General features: G+C 41.4%; 1 long non-coding RNA gene across 1 annotated transcript; it reads right to left on the bottom strand.

Annotated features, from left to right (window-relative positions):
• Positions 1-2,471: 2,471 nt before the first annotated feature.
• On the bottom strand, positions 2,472-4,855 carry LOC143513927 (uncharacterized). Its single transcript, XR_013130734.1, has 3 exons — positions 3,584-4,855; positions 2,819-3,003; positions 2,472-2,600 (listed from the first exon to the last, which is right to left on the bottom strand). It is a non-coding gene; the product is annotated as an uncharacterized LOC143513927 (long non-coding RNA).
• Positions 4,856-17,206: the final 12,351 nt, after the last annotated feature.

The following is a 17,206-nucleotide window of genomic DNA, read 5'->3' as shown; positions in this document are numbered from 1 at the left end:
TCAGCATGACCGGTTTGGCAGTGGGTCAGTAATGGTGTTGGGAGGCATTTCTTTGGAGGGCCACAAATCCCTCCATGTGCTCACCAGAGGTAGCCTGACTGCCATTAGGTACCGAGATGAGATCCTCAGACCCCTTGTGAGACCATATGCTGGTGCGGTTGGCCCTAGGTTCCTCCTAATGCAGGACAATGCTAGACCTCATGTGGCTGGAGTGTGTCAGCAGGTCCTGCAAGATGAAGGCATTGAAGCTATGGACTGGCCCGCCCGTCATACAGGCACGTGGAGGCCACACACAATACTGAGGCTCATTTTGACTTGTTTTAAGGACATTACATCAAAGTTGGATCAGCCTGTAGTGTGTTTTTCTACTTTAATTGTGTGTGTGTGTGGCTCCAAATCCAGGCCTCCATTGGTTAATAAATTTGATTTCCATTGATGATTTTTGTGTGATTTTGTAGACGGCTGCGCTGTCTTTGGTCTTGATATAACACAGCAGATGACATGACTCCCCAAACATCACTGATTGTGGAAACTTCAAACTAGACCTCAAACAGCTTGGATTGGGTGTCTCTCCACTCTTCCTCAAGACTTGGACCTTGATTTCCAAATGAAATGCAAAATTTACTTTAATCTGAAAACAACACCTTGGACCACTGAACAACAGTGCAGTTCTTTTCCTCCGTGGCCCAGGGAAGATGCTTCTGTCTTTGTCTCTTGGTCATGAGTGGCTTGACACAAAAGCGACGGTTTTAGCCCACGTCCTGGATACGTCTGTGTGTGGTAACTCCAAGTCAACCACACTTCTGTGAAACCAACCTGTTCAGTTAGGAATCAATTTCACCTGCTGTTGTGCAAATGGAATAGATAATAGGTAGAAATGAGAGGCAATTAGCAAGACCCCCCTATAAAGGAGTGGTTCTGCAGGTAGGGACTACAGACCACATCTCAGTATCTATGCTTTCTGGCTGATGTTTTGGTCACTTTTGAATATTGGTGGTCCTTTCACACTCGTGGTAGCATGAGACAGACTCTACAACCCACACAAGTGGCTCAGGTAGTGCAGCTCATCCACGATGGCACATCAATGCGAGCTGTGGCAAGAAGGTTTGCTGTGTCTGTCAGCGTAGTGTCCAGAGGCTGGAGGCGCTACCAGGAGACAGTCCAGTACACCAGGAGACGTGGAGGAGGCCGTAGGAGGTCAACAACCCAGCAGCAGGACCGCTACCTCCGCCTTTGTGCAAGAAGGAACCGGAGGAGCAGTGCCAGAGCCCTGCAAAATGACCTCCAGCAGGCCACAAATGTGCATGTGTCTGGACAAACGGTTAGAAACCGACTCCATGAGGATGGTATGAGGGCCAGACGTCCACAGATGGGGGTTGTGCTCACAGCCCAACACCGTGCAGGACGCTTGGCATTTGCCAGAGAACACCAGGATTGGCAAATTCGCCACTGGCGCCTTGTGCTCTTCATAGATGAAAGCAGGTTCACACTGAGCAGGTGACGGACGTGACAGAGTCTGGAGACGCCGTGGAGAGCGATCTGCTGCCTGCAACATCCTTCAGCATGACCGGTTTGGCAGTGGGTCAGTAATGGTGTTGGGAGGCATTTCTTTGGAGGGCCACAAATCCCTCCATGTGCTCACCAGAGGTAGCCTGACTGCCATTAGGTACCGAGATGAGATCCTCAGACCCCTTGTGAGACCATATGCTGGTGCGGTTGGCCCTAGGTTCCTCCTGATGCAGGACAATGCTAGACCTCATGTGGCTGGAGTGTGTCAGCAGGTCCTGCAAGATGAAGGCATTGAAGCTATGGACTGGCCCGCCCTCATACAGGCACGTGGAGGCCACACACAATACTGAGGCTCATTTTGACTTGTTTTAAGGACATTACATCAAAGTTGGATCAGCCTGTAGTGTGTTTTTCTACTTTAATTGTGTGTGTGTGTGGCTCCAAATCCAGGCCTCCATTGGTTAATAAATTTGATTTCCATTGATGATTTTTGTGTGATTTTGTTGTCAGCACATTCAACTTTGTACAGAACAAAGTATTCAATGAGAATATTTCATTCTTTCAAGTCTAGGATGTGTTATTTGAGTGTTCCCTTTATTTTTTTGAGCAGTGTATATATAGTCTTTTTAATACACACTTATTTACAGCAATTAATTCATTAAATAAATCTCTAATAATCTCAAATATGAATATCATGTCAAGCAGTTTTTCTGTGTCCTTTCCTCCGTGTTTGTGTAGTGTCCACCATGGTTTGCTGTGCTGCATGGGGATGCTCCAATCGATCAGAGAAAGGAGCAAAAATTTATGGTTTCCCCACTGTTACTGAGAGGAGAAAAAAAAGGTTGTCTCAACTAAGCTGGAGCAATCTTACCCTCACTAAATATTACAACAGCAAAAAATAAAATGTGTGAGGTAATCATCAAACACTGCATTTGCACTTTTCACAATAAACACACTATTGGAAAGCTTAATGCCTGATTTATTAAAATACAGAATAGTGAACAAAAATCAAAGACTCCAGACAGACTCGTGTGCAGGGTGAGGATGCTATCTAGTTGCAGGCTCCATTGAATCCCCTATGGTTCTTTGGCCTAAAGAGAGAGAGGAGAAAAAGACAGGAGAAAATGATTATTATGAGTATTGATGTGATATGAATTTGAACTTGTTGCACATCCTTGGTTGTTTTTTTATACGTGTAATGAGTGTATACGTATCCAGTAAGTGTTCTCTAATACTGTGTATTCACCCACTATCGGATATGTATATGGGTAGACGAAACTGAGTTGTCATGTGTGAGGAGTAAACTCACATCACTCTGCAGGCACATTTTGAGGCAGACCAGTTCATCAGAACCAAACAGGGCAAGACCAGGCTGAGAGCAGATGCTGTTCCCACCATATTTGTGCATCACCCCGCACTCAGAAAGAGGAAATCCCCTGCACTACGATGCACCACTGGACCTGTAAACACAGGGCCCATAGCTGCTGATCACAGCTATAGTGTTGACACGGGTTTAATAAGTATGAACTCCTAATAATTATATTATTTCTTTAAGTGATAGAATATTTAAAACTTAATCACACTAAATAGTATGTATTTTATATCCAGCAGCTTCAAAAACTGAGGAAATACATTAATAAAATTAAATAAAAATAAATAAAACGAAATAAAAAAGGAAAATAAAATAAATAAAAGGATAAAAAAATAAAATAAAAGGAAATAAAACGTTAGCTGGTACTCCAAAATGGATATCCTCATTTCACCTCCTCGACCCAACACACTCTACAATCACACTCAAAAGTTATATTTAACCAATACTTAGCTACCCCGCAAAAACATCGCGTTTAGCTGAAATGGCATTAAGAGAGGAATTTACTATTAATAGGCTGTCAGTCGTTAATGTGAAATCTCGTTAACCGTATTCGCGTTGTCTTAGCATAGATTTAGTTCCCTAAATCTGCATTATTTAGAGGTGGATAATTCACTGAAATGCTTTAATGCACATTTTAATGCACAAGTTAATTTGATTCCGATGTCCTTACAATACACAATCAGATTTTTTAAGCGTACTAACCTGTAAAAGTGCATCACAGATGGTCCACTGCTCCAGCTTGACTGCGCTGCTCGTATTTGCTGTAATCAAACGGGTCCGTTGGAGTGAACGGAGATGGAGACTCTCTCTCTATTTATATGGTTCTGGTTCAGAGGGACTAGGCAGGGGACGAGGTCTAGGAGGAGAGCAGAGGTCGGTACACGGGGAAGGCAGTAAGACGGAGAGACCGCTCGGTACGTGGCATGGCACCAATACTTCACAAGAAGAGTGAGGGGGAAGATTAAATAGTTGCGATGGGGAGCCGCGATGAGCGGCAGGTGAACCGCATCTACACGGAGATCGTGTGCGGTTCCTCACACTTTCATTTCAGCGCTTGAACCATTTTCGCCATATACTCTTCTTTCTCGTCTCCTTCCCTTCGCCGGGGCAGGATGAGATTTCTGTTGTATTGGCGGAGCTTTTCTCTTGGTTCTGTTGGACGCTGCTCTCCTGGCTCCTGAAGAGCACATTGTTCTTTAAACTCTTCCACCATCGTCTCAGAGTTCTCTTCTCAGAGCCCTCAGGTTTTCCGTCTTTTCTCACAAACACTCTAGCCACCATTTGCTTCACCTTTGCCGATATCTTCCTCTCATCCTCCATCCTCTTAATTTCTTGATCTATTAGAAGAAGACGTTCTACATTTAACTGCATCTTCTTCAAATCTTTCTGACATTTCGCCAGTGTTTTTCTCTCCATCTCCCACTCTTGCTGCTTCTCCTTCATCTTTTGCCTAAGTTCTTCTATTTCGCTCAGTCTTGCCTTTTCATTTTCTTCGTAGAAGCGGATCTCCTGCCTAAGCTTGATGTTCTCCAGCTCCTCCCTCTCTTTTTCCTCAGCCATCCTTCTGATCTCCTTTATATAGTCCTCCTCCATTTGATTCATGTCCTTTACAATCACCCTCTTTTCATCCTCCAGTTCCTTGTGTCTGTTCTTCATTTCTTCTCTCTCTCTTGCCCACTCCTTTTCTATCTCTCTGTTTTTTATTTTCTCTGTATTTTTTTCATCTGTGGCTTTCTTCATCATATTCTCAATTCTCACATTGAACAACTCCTCATGTTCACTTAGCGTCTGTGTGTCATCCTTTGTTTCTTCCTGTCCACTTCTCAGATTTTCACTTTCCATCTCAATCTGTATAATGCAGTCCATTTTCTTTCTTATTCCACTGTCCACTACTGTATTAATATGTTCAGCTGTGATTTCTCCTCTCTCTCTACAAATATCACACTGGTGTCGACTGCCTTGACGTACGGCCTTATATACGTTCGGTTATGTTGTGTTATGTCGTTACTATAGAAACGGGATTCTACTGATCAACGTCACGTATTGTGAACCTGAAGATTTGAACCTGGAGGAGGTGGCGAGTGTAAATTGTTGAGGGGGGGGGGACGTAAAATGGACACAAATTAAGTATTATATCGCGATCAATCGCCAGTGGTTGGCGCCAGAGCGAACCAGTAACTCATTGAATCATATATGTGGATCAGAGGTAAATAAACTGGATTTTTTTTTGGCGTGAGATATCGGAAGTGTGGCGTGAGAGCGTGTGAAAACGGTCAAATGCGTGTGTCTCACGCTCAATGCGTGAGAGTTGGCAACCCTGAAAAGATACTCTCTGCAACCATCTCCCGGCCAATATAACACACAAAAAAAGTGATTATTAAGACAGAGAGCACATAAATGTGACTTACAGTCAGTGGGAAACCTGCGTAATCACGTGCTGACCTTGGTAAGGGTCATATGCAGGTCATATTCACGCTTTGACCGTGAGACACACGCATTTTAGCAATTTCACACGCTCTCACGCCACACATGGAATTTATCACGCTTGAATATTATTATTATTATTATTATTAATGTATTTTTAAATAATCTAATCGCCGCACACCGCAGCATATTCAGCCAATCCATCGGTTGTATATTATAACAGGTTGAACCAATCAGAATATAGATCGCGCTGTCGCTTCGTAGACTTTAGCCAGCCCGCTCCCCAACCACACACACACACACACACACACACACACACACACACACACACACACACACACACACACACACACACACAGCCGCTACACTAACCATCTCGACATATTCCAATCCCCCCCGCCTGAAAAAAGCTCACGCCCACCAAACTTGAGAGATCTGGTCATATGAAATACATTTTAATGATTTTTAAAACGTATAATAACTTCAATTTTAAAACTATAGTTTTTTATTTCACATCAGAATATTTTGACGACACCCCCGATGAAGACAGACGGCACCCTGGTTGAGAAACGCTGATTTAGATTATTCAATTCACAACATCAAAGTAAAAAAACAACATACCGCGGTTATTAGTGGTGTCGCGAGACGGAACTCAGCGAGATTTCTCGTCGCGTTAAAAATCTGTCTCGCGAGATTTGTGATCCAGCAAGCAGCCAGAATGACATTGGAAAATACAGGTATTACTATGCATTACTACATATGCAAACATTGTATGAAAATAATGCCGTACACCGCGACTAATACGAGCAGGATGCAGAGACATTTACAGCAGCACCACAGCTCAGTACTCAAATCAACATATCTCACTTGAACAGTTAAATACAATTATGTGTTTACTCTTTTAATAAATTCAAACATGGCTAGACACACAGTGTGACTAAATAATTTCCTCACTATCGCAGTTTATAATGAACTTATTTTAGTATCGGAACAATATTAAGGGGGCGGCGTCCCAGCACCCCGTATTGACCAGCCGCCACTGTCAGTCAAGTTTGCTGGCCAATCAAGCACAGTGATCCTGTGGTTATTAAACCAGGTATTGGTACTCTTGGCAGTGAAGATGGGTGAAAAGTTGTGATGGAAAATGAAATTTCCATCTCCAAAAAGCTAGTCAGTAGAGGGGAGCATGAAGTGCCCTAAAATGTCCTGGTAGACGGCTGCGCTGTCTTTGGTCTTGATATAACACAGCAGATGACATGACTCCCCAAACATCACTGATTGTGGAAACTTCAAACTAGACCTCAAACAGCTTGGATTGGGTGTCTCTCCACTCTTCCTCAAGACTTGGACCTTGATTTCCAAATGAAATGCAAAATTTACTTTAATCTGAAAACAACACCTTGGACCACTGAACAACAGTGCAGTTCTTTTCCTCCGTGGCCCAGGGAAGATGCTTCTGTCTTTGTCTCTTGGTCATGAGTGGCTTGACACAAAAGCGACGGTTTTAGCCCACGTCCTGGATACGTCTGTGTGTGGTAACTCCAAGTCAACCACACTTCTGTGAAACCAACCTGTTCAGTTAGGAATCAATTTCACCTGCTGTTGTGCAAATGGAATAGATAATAGGTAGAAATGAGAGGCAATTAGCAAGACCCCCCTATAAAGGAGTGGTTCTGCAGGTAGGGACTACAGACCACATCTCAGTATCTATGCTTTCTGGCTGATGTTTTGGTCACTTTTGAATATTGGTGGTCCTTTCACACTCGTGGTAGCATGAGACAGACTCTACAACCCACACAAGTGGCTCAGGTAGTGCAGCTCATCCACGATGGCACATCAATGCGAGCTGTGGCAAGAAGGTTTGCTGTGTCTGTCAGCGTAGTGTCCAGAGGCTGGAGGCGCTACCAGGAGACAGTCCAGTACACCAGGAGACGTGGAGGAGGCCGTAGGAGGTCAACAACCCAGCAGCAGGACCGCTACCTCCGCCTTTGTGCAAGAAGGAACAGGAGGAGCAGTGCCAGAGCCCTGCAAAATGACCTCCAGCAGGCCACAAATGTGCATGTGTCTGCACAAACGGTTAGAAACCGACTCCATGAGGATGGTATGAGGGCTTGCGTCCACAGATGGGGGTTGTGCTCACAGCCCAACACCGTGCAGGATGCTTGGCATTTGCCAGAGAACACCAGGATTGGCAAATTCGCCACTGGCGCCTTGTGCTCTTCACAGATGAAAGCAGGTTCACACTGAGCAGGTGACGGACGTGACAGAGTCTGGAGACGCCGTGGAGAGCGATCTGCTGCCTGCAACATCCTTCAGCATGACCGGTTTGGCAGTGGGTCAGTAATGGTGTTGGGAGGCATTTCTTTGGAGGGCCACACAGCCCTCCATGTGCTCACCAGAGGTAGCCTGACTGCCATTAGGTACCGAGATGAGATCCTCAGACCCCTTGTGAGACCATATGCTGGTGCGGTTGGCCCTAGGTTCCTCCTAATGCAGGACAATGCTAGACCTCATGTGGCTGGAGTGTGTCAGCAGGTCCTGCAAGATGAAGGCATTGAAGCTATGGACTGGCCCGCCCGTTCCCCTGACCTGAATCCGATTGAGCACATCTGGGACATCATGTCTCGCTCCATCCACCAACGCCACGTTGCACCACAAACTGTCCAGGAGTTAGCAGATGCTTTAGTCCAGGTCTGAGAGGAGATCCCTCAGGAGACCATCCGCCACCTCATCAGGAGCATGCCCAGGCGTTGTAGGGAGGTCATATAGGCCACACACAATACTGAGCCTCATTTTGACTTGTTTTAAGGACATTACATCAAAGCCTGTAGTGTGTTTTTCCACTTTAATTTTGTGTGTGGCTCCAAATACAGGCCTCCATTGGTTAATAAATTTGATTTCCATTGATGAATTTTGTGTGATTTTGTTGTCAGCACATTCAACTTTGTACAGAACAAAGTATTCAATGAGAATATTTCATTCTTTCAGATCTAGGATGTGTTATTTGAGTGTTCCCTTTATTTTTTTGAGCAGTGTTTTGTTGACTCAACTTAGTCAAGTCATCTTTTTGCTTTGACTCAGTTATGTTGTAAAGATATAACATGTTAAGTTTTTATAACTTAACTAGGATTGTTCACCTAACAACCGATTAATTTACTCAACTGTTTATTTTAAGTAAAGAGCAATTAAAAAACATGGAGGTTAGGTAAATTTGCCCTCCCTGATTCCCTGACAAATTCTCCCTGAGTGTGTGTCTGTGTCTCTATGTTCAATAAAAAGTGGTGTCTGAGTGAGTGTGTGTTTGCTTGTATGCCCAGTAGTGGATGGTGCTCTGCCACTAGGGTCTGTCCTCTCTCCCCTTCCTGCACCCCATTCAGTCCCCCAGGGGGCTGTGGCTTCCAGTAGAGAGTACGCTGTGCGCAATTGGCTGCCGCTTCTCGGCGGTGTGTGTGTGATTGGCTGTCTGTGACTCGTACCTGTGTTAAATTGTAAAGCGCCTTGGGAATTTGGAAAGGCGCTATATAAATCGAACATTCATTCAATTAAGAAATTTAATTTAGGCAACTTTGACCATGCTGGCCAAACTAATTTTTTTCAGTATTCACAACCATGCATGAAGTTCTTTTAACATGATATAGTTAATTTTCTCAATTTACTGCACTAAGTTGTATATGTCCAAGTAATAGTTTAACCCATATTTATCAAACAATGATCTAATAAATATAGTTGTAATCAGCATGCTCATAAAAAATATATTTTCATCTGGTATAATCCCAAACATGTTTATTAACAATTTTCATATTTTCCATTAGTTTCCATTAGTCTTTCAGATAAAGAAAACATGCAAGATTGTATGATTTCCAATCACAACAGAAAAAAGGTAGAATGGCTTTAAAACAAAGGGAGAAACAATGGCCCTTGGCTCCATGTGACTTCAGCTCAGAAACCTATGAATAATCAAGTATTAAATGTAAAGAGAAATAAATTTAAAAGTGATAATAAATAAATAAAAGGACAAACTGACAAATGCAGTTTGGTGTGGCATCAAAACAAATGGAAACATGGAGCAATATCAGCTGTTTCAGAACCACACGTTTTAAACATTTCTTCTCACTGACATTTGTAAATGCTTGTAAATAAACGATATACATATATTTAAAGGAAATGCACTGTTATGCAATAACAGCAAGACCCACATCACATGTGGCTAATAAAAAATTGTGTTCTGTATTCAAGAAACTTATTCTCAAGTTATTGTCATTCTGTAACCACCCCCTGCAAAAGGAAAATAAAAAAACAAATATAAACAAAAATATATTTTTCGAAGATTTTAACTCAGTAACTTATTCTTGAGTGAGTGTACTCTTGCAGTGCAGGAATCTATTCCAATGCCCATGAACAGACGCTGAATCACCTCAAAGGTATATTTGAGTTCTTTGGGGTAGTTCATATTCAATGCATAGAGAAGCCCCATCAAGCATATATATAAGTATTTGGGACATCAAGTTTACGAAGGACAACACGCTCTTCAATCACTAGGGCCACATCACTGTAGGTTGCTGGGAGAGGTTCCTTCACATCCTCCACAACTGCGAGGATTCCAATGGTCATTCCTTTGGTGACATCACCCTCATCATCAGTGGACTTGATAAATAAAAACATGAATTGCACTTTTATATGTTGCTTATACATCCCAAACAGTGTATTGTGCTTTGTATACTTTTGTTTGAATTGTTCCTTTAGGTTTAACATACCTCACACATCATAAAGAACTTGAAAGGATTCTCTCTCAAATACCATGGCAATGCCTGCAGGACAGCGGTCCTCTTCCTTTGATTTGATGTCTGCCAAAAAGTAAAAAACTGCATAAAAATGACTTGTTACACACTCACACACACACAATCACACACTTTGAGAATTAACATGAACTCAACTCACATCCTTGTCAAGGCTCTCCAGTATGGCAGTCATTTCTGTCATTGCTTCAAATCGTTTTGACCGGTACAGCTGAAGAAGCTTCAGGAGATGGCCATCAAGACCCCCATAAAAAGACTTGCTAAGGCCCGTTGACACAAGCCTGGTAAATTCCATGCTTCCATTCTACTTGAAAGATAAGATCATATAAGCAAAAACAATTGTTTATTATATTGAATACTACACTGCTAAGCTGGGTAATGTCACGTTGAGGACCCCGGCCCCTCCCTTTTGGGCGTGTGTTGACGTAGTCTACGTGCATCGTCTGCGTCTATGGATATCCGTGGTTATGGCATGTCGTGTGAATAATCAGTATCACCTGTGACTTGTCTCGTAATCACGTGGGGCTAATGTGGTTTGTCTATTTAATGTGCGCTCGCGCAGTGTCCTGTGCTCGTCGTTGTCTATGGTTTACACGTTGTTGTGATTGAGTCGATGTTCTTTGTGCGCTTTATTTGTGAATAAAAGAACCGTGACGTCAGTAGACAAGGATTCCCGTGTCTCGTCCTTCGTCCAGCCCCGAACGTCACAGGTAATATGACAAGATCATTATAAATACCCCTCAAGATCATTATAAATTTCCCCCAAATATATTTTGAATGTCATGGATTTCTGTAGATATATTAAAACACTTCAAATGCAAGTTTACTTATAGAGAGCACATAATTGAGTCTATTTAGAATTTATTCAACACAATGCAAAATAGAATCCAATACTGTGCTATGTAATAAATGTTTAATATAAGTCATTGTACTCAAGTTCTAGATGGTAAGTGGAGCTGATAAGGTTTTTTTTTTTTTTTTTTTTTTTCCAAGGTTGCATACAAACTTTAAATACAATGATAGCGTTGCAGATCACATCCACACCCACAGTCTGAAACAATCACATATTTACATCTAGAACAGCGAATATAATCTAGAACAGAGCATGATCTCTATCGGGCTCTAGCCAAGACCTTCCAGGTAAGTCCAGACAGGAGTCCATATCTGAGAAAACCTTTCTGACCTCTGGTGAAGGTCATAAGTCAATTTCTCTAGGGGAAGAAGAGACATCAGCCGTGAGATCCACAGAGTCATAGACGGGGCTTGCCTCGAGGACCACAACAGCAGAATACATTTTTTTGCTATAAAAGTCAGCAAAATAAAAATCTGTCTCCGTCGGAAATCAAAAACATCACCTAGCTGGGCATGTAGTAAATACAGATAAGGGTGCATAGCAAACTTCATATCAAAAATGTTCTCCAAAGCTGAATGCACTTCCCTCCAAAACGGTTCTATTCTGCTGCAGGACCAAAAAGAATGAATAAGTGTACCTCTCTATGTCTGACATTTAAACATAAGTCAGATCTCTCTGGATATATCTTGTTTGAACGTGTTGGTGTCAAATAGATTCTATGCATGAATTTAAAGTTAAGCTCATGCACACTAATTGAGGTACATTTGGGGTACAAGTTCAAACATATAGAGTCCCATATGTCCTGGTTAAATTCCTCTTCCAAATCACTCTGCCAAACATTTTTCAAACTAACCAAAGATGATGAGGACTCATTAGATAGGACAGTATATATCCTCGAGACCAGCCTCTTAGATTCATATTGTTTAGTGTGTTATGACCCTGTCTTTTTATGTGTTCGCGTGAAGCATTTTGTTACAGGTTTGTCCAGTCCATGTTCCACTCCAGGAATCCCTGATGTCCCTGGGAACATGAAGTCTCCGCCCTCGGCTTCCTGGTATATAAGGAGGAAATGAGAGGATCCCCGTTGCGATTCAGCCTTGCCGACCTTGTAGAGATTGAGAACTTTGAGATATTGCTATACTGTGTATGACCTTGTGATTTGGATTTGCGTGCTCCTTTAATATAACTGTATAGAGTTGTGTATATAGATATATGTATATTGGTGGTTTGTGTGTGCACACGGTGAGTAGGAAGTGGCTGCCATTTTGTTTGGGTTGTGGGTTTGTATCTGTTTTGGATATAGGGAGTCAGAGTAGTGTTGTCTTTTGTTTCACCCTGTTAGTGTAGTTATGTCTGTTTCTTTCTAGTATGGTTTTTGTTAGTTGTTTTGGCCTGGGTCACTTCTGACGTTTGTACCTGTGTGCACTTTGTCCTGTAAATATATTGTTTGTGAATATTTGTAAATACACCAATACTTTACATTTTCTTGAATCACTGTCATCCATATTCCACCCCTTCACACCCCTGTTACGGCCTAGAGCCTAGATAGGTCGTAACAAGTGAAGAATTTTTCTATCTCTGTCAGCTCTACTCGCAGCTGCCGTTTGTCCTGAGAGGACTTAAGAAAGTGTCTGATTTGAAGATATCTGAAAAAATCAGATTTTGGCAAACTATATTTCTCCACAATGTCTGTGAAGGACAACAAAACTCCATCTGAAAATAAACAAGAGATCTGCGTAATTCCCCGGTTAAACCAATTATGGAGACCTATATTGCGCAATTGGTAGGGAAGATCCGGGTTATGAGCTATTGGGGAAAACAGAGAGAGATGTTTAGGTATTTTAAAATAGTTTTTAACATCTTTCCATGTCAACAGGGTATTGGATATGACAAAGGATGCAGAAACACCCTTCAATTTTTCTGGATTATGGATAAATGGTAGAAAATGGGCTGGAAGAGGAGAACACATCCTAGACTCCATATTAATCCATAAAGACTCTGATCTGTTAGCACACCATCCGAGGATGTGCTTAATCTGAGCTGACCAATAATATAACTGCATGTTTGGTACCCCAGCACCCCCTTTTCCTTCAGTTTCATTAAATTAGAAAGTTTAAGTATAGGCTTCTTATTATTCCAAATAAATTTTGAAAAACAACTATTCAAATCTTTTAAGAATGCACTAGAGAGGTAGCAGGGAAGGGATTGGAATAAATACAGAAAACGAGGAAGAACATTCATTTTGAGGGCGTTTATCCTGCCAAAAAAAGATAGAGGGAGAGAGCACCAGACATCCAGATCAGTCTTAATTTTCTGCACCAGGGGTAGATAGTTTTCAGAAAAAAGATTGCTAAGAGTTGGTGTTAAGAAAATACCCAAATAGTTAAAACCCTTGTGGGTTAATTGAAATGGAAAGTCATCCCCCAGAAAAGCAGGCAAAGATGCAGGAGAGCTGGCTTGAACATTGAATGGTAATGCCATGGATTTCGAAAAGTTAATTTTGTATCCAGAGAATGTGCTATATTGAGCAATGTTATCCAATATTACAGGGAGTGATTGAGCGGGATTGGAGATAAACAATAGAACGTCATCGGCATATAAGGAAATTCTGTGGTCCTCATTTCCAACTTAGATCCCCAAGATATTGGTGTCCCTTCTGATCAGCTCAGCCAGTGGTTCGATCATCAAGACAAACATTAAGGGTGAGAGAGGGCAACCTTGTCTCGTGCCTCTTTTAATGTGGATAGCTTGTGACATTTGTCTGTTAGTTAAAACTGTGGCTTGAGGGTCAGAATATAAAAGTTTGACCAAATTAATAAAATTCTGTCCCAAATTAAACTTTTCAAGTGTGGCAAACAGAAAAGCCCACTCCACCCGGTCAAAAGCTTTTTCTGCATCAAGTGACACAATAAGAGCAGGGCGTTTAGATGTATTAACAAAGTCCACAATGTTTAGTAACCGGCATATATTGTCAGAGGCATATCGCATTGTCACAAAGCCAGTTTGATCGGGTTTGACTATCTTAGGCAGCACCTTATCCAGCCTAAGAGCAAGAACCTTAGCTAATATCTTACAGTCAGTATTTAATAAACTTATTGGTCTGTAAGAGGCACAGTCCCGAGGGTCTTTTCCTTTTTTCAAAATTAAACACACTGTTGCCATATTCCACGTTTCAGGCACTGAACCATGTTCAAAAAGGTCATGAAAGACAGGTAATAAGATTGGGTGTAGCTCAGGCCAGAAAGTTTTTAAAAATTCAGGTGGAAAGCCGTCGGGACCGGGGGATTTGTTGGAAGGCATTGCTTGCAGTGCTTGGAAGACCTCTTCCAGAGAGAACCTGGCATTTAGGTTAGCTCTGTCCTCATTAGATATAGCAGGGAGAGCTAACTTATCCAGGAAGGATGAAATATCCACCTCAGATGCTGTATTTTCTGACTTATAAAGAGATTGATAATAATTTTTAAAGGAACTGTTTATAACTGAGGGGTCATATGTGATTGTGCCATCGGGGTTATTTAGGGATTTAATAGCTCTCTCATTTTGTTCCTTCTTTAATTGATGCGCAAGTAATCGACTTGATTTGTTGCCCCATTCAAAATATCTCTGTTTTGAAAAGAGAAGCAGTTTTTTTATATGGTTCGTATAATTCAAATTTAGTTTAGCTCTTGCTTGGCATAACCCCACCCAGTTAGACTGGGTGGGGCAGGATTTATGTAGTTTTTCTAGACGAGTAATTTCTGTCTCCAAATCCAATCGTTCTTGATTCTGAGCTCTTTTTACTGAAGAGGAGTATGAAATAATGTCACCCCTAATTGTAGCCTTGGCTGCGTCCCATAAAGTAGCTGGAGATACTGGAGAATATTTATTATCCTCCCAAAAATAGCGAATGCGCTGACGCATGAAGTCACAAAATGTTGTGCTTGTGAGTAGAGAAGAATTAAATCTCCAAATCTTGCTGTTAGATTTTGGAATGTCCAATTTCATTTCCATATATACTGGAGCATGATCAGACAGAGCAATTGGACCAATTTTGCTTCCCACTACAAGGGAAATTGAAGCATTGGGTACGAATACATAGTCAATTCGTGAGTATGAACTATGGGGGTTGGAATAAAAAGTATAGTCCCTGACTTGGGGGTTCAATTCTCTCCAAATAGGATCATGGCGGCAGCAAGGCGCAGCAGCTTGGCAGGTGCTGCTGTTTCTTATTTTCAAAATCCATCTAGGAAGCCGCATGATTATTTTGCTTTACCCAGAAATGGGAAAATAAAGCCTTTCTCTCCAAGAAACATCAAAAAACAACATCTACCTTGTGTGCTGAACGTGACTTTGTACATGTTGGCTATCATCACCACGCAAATGTTTGGTGGCTGGCTGGCTGCGTGGGAACGCTCAGTTGCGCTCCCACTGGAGAAACACGTTACGCCGGTGACACGGGCTGTACCGCTGGACTTATGGTGTCAGTACGTTCTGTACGTTCGCGTCTTGGATCAAGGGAAAGCACTTGTCCCGAGTACACCGTGTCGACATGGACTGAGGACCCAGCTGACGCGTGATACATCAAACCGTGGAAGTGTTATCTTCCTTTATATCCTTCTTTTATTGTGTGGCGATGTGCACTTAAATCCTGGACCCGTTGTCTCACCTGCGACCCCATCGAAACTCCACCAGGTAGATACCGCTCTGCAATCGCTTTCACCTGACGCCTTTCTCTCAGGAATAAGAGGTAATGCTACAAACAGGTTGAATGCTACAAATAGGAACCCACTTCGACCTATGGGTGCCGTATGGACTGCCGCGAGTTTTAAACAAGCGGAGACCAAACTTTTCCAAACGGTAAATCACGCTTGTGTTCTCTGGAATCCTAATAATAAACCGAAGGGAATTTTTGGTGGACATATAAACATACGGAGCATTACATCAAAGACTGAACAGATTGGACATCTATTGATCGATTCAAACCTGGACTATCTCTGTCTCACGGAAACGTGGCTATGTTCTACAACTCCGTTGTCTGTGTTCACTGTTCCTGGGTATAAAACTTACAGACGCGACAGGGGGAAGGGGAGGGGGGGAGGTGTTTTGATATATGTGAGGGATAGTATCCAAAGTAATGAAATAAATATAAAAAATGATGTATTGGAATGTGTAGGAGTTAAAATGACACTTTCTCTGGAAATGTCATTTGTTGTAATTGCTATTTATCGTCCCCCAAATGCTACAAACACATTTTATACAGAGTTATCTAGTATCCTTAAAACAGTTGAAGGAAAGGAGGTAATACTGATGGGTGATATGAATGTAAACTGGACTGATAAAGCGCGCAAGAAAAACCTTAAAGAATTAATGAAATCTTTTCAGATGAGACAATTAATAAATAAACCTACAAGAATAACAAAAACTTCTCAAACGCTCATTGATCTAATCTTTACAAACAAACCGGAAAGGATAGTGAAAACATATAACTTAGTAACTGGATTATCCGATCATAATCTCACATTAGTTGCCAGAAAGTTAAATAAAATAAGATATAGGGATCAAAATCAATTGAAGAATAGTCTAAATGTATCATTTATCTCAAAAAAGGATCTGTCTCTATTGGAAAATGATTTAAAACAAGCAAATTGGAATGATGTAATGGAAAACAAATCATGTGAGAAATCATGTAACGATCTGATAGCAATTCTAAAAAATATTTTACAAAAATATACAAAAACAAAAAAAATAAAACAAAAGAAACAGAGTTTGCCATGGTTTAATAGTGAACTCTGGAAATTAATGAAGGAAAGAGATGCTTCACTAAAAAAGTTTATCAGAACTAGATTAACTACTGACTACTTAATATATCAAAGTTTGAGAAATAGGGTTACAACGTTATTGAGGAAAACAAAGGCAAATTTTTTCCTTAGTTTAATTAAAGATGCAAAGGGAAATAACAGACTGCTATGGAAAAACATTGACAATCTACTTGGAAGGGGAAAAAACTATCAACATGAGGTACAGCTTAGAATAAATAATACTGTTCAGAATGAAAATATAACTTTGGCAACCTATTTTAATGAGTATTTTGTTGGTTCGGTTTGGGAATTGGCTCGACTGTTTACAGCACCTTCCTCTTTCCATTCTGTGGTTTGTGATGAATCTGCCTTTAGTTTGACACCTGTTAATGAGGCTAGAGTGGAAAAGATTATTGGACTACTTAATAGTAAAGCAAAAGACTTTTATGGATTTGACAGTATGTTTCTAAAAGTC

This window comes from Brachyhypopomus gauderio, chromosome 5, assembly GCF_052324685.1.
Source record: "Brachyhypopomus gauderio isolate BG-103 chromosome 5, BGAUD_0.2, whole genome shotgun sequence".
NCBI classification, from domain to species: domain Eukaryota; kingdom Metazoa; phylum Chordata; class Actinopteri; order Gymnotiformes; family Hypopomidae; genus Brachyhypopomus; species Brachyhypopomus gauderio.
The sequence above is the reverse complement of the archived record's forward strand: the minus strand, read 5'-3'. Positions and strand labels throughout refer to the sequence as shown.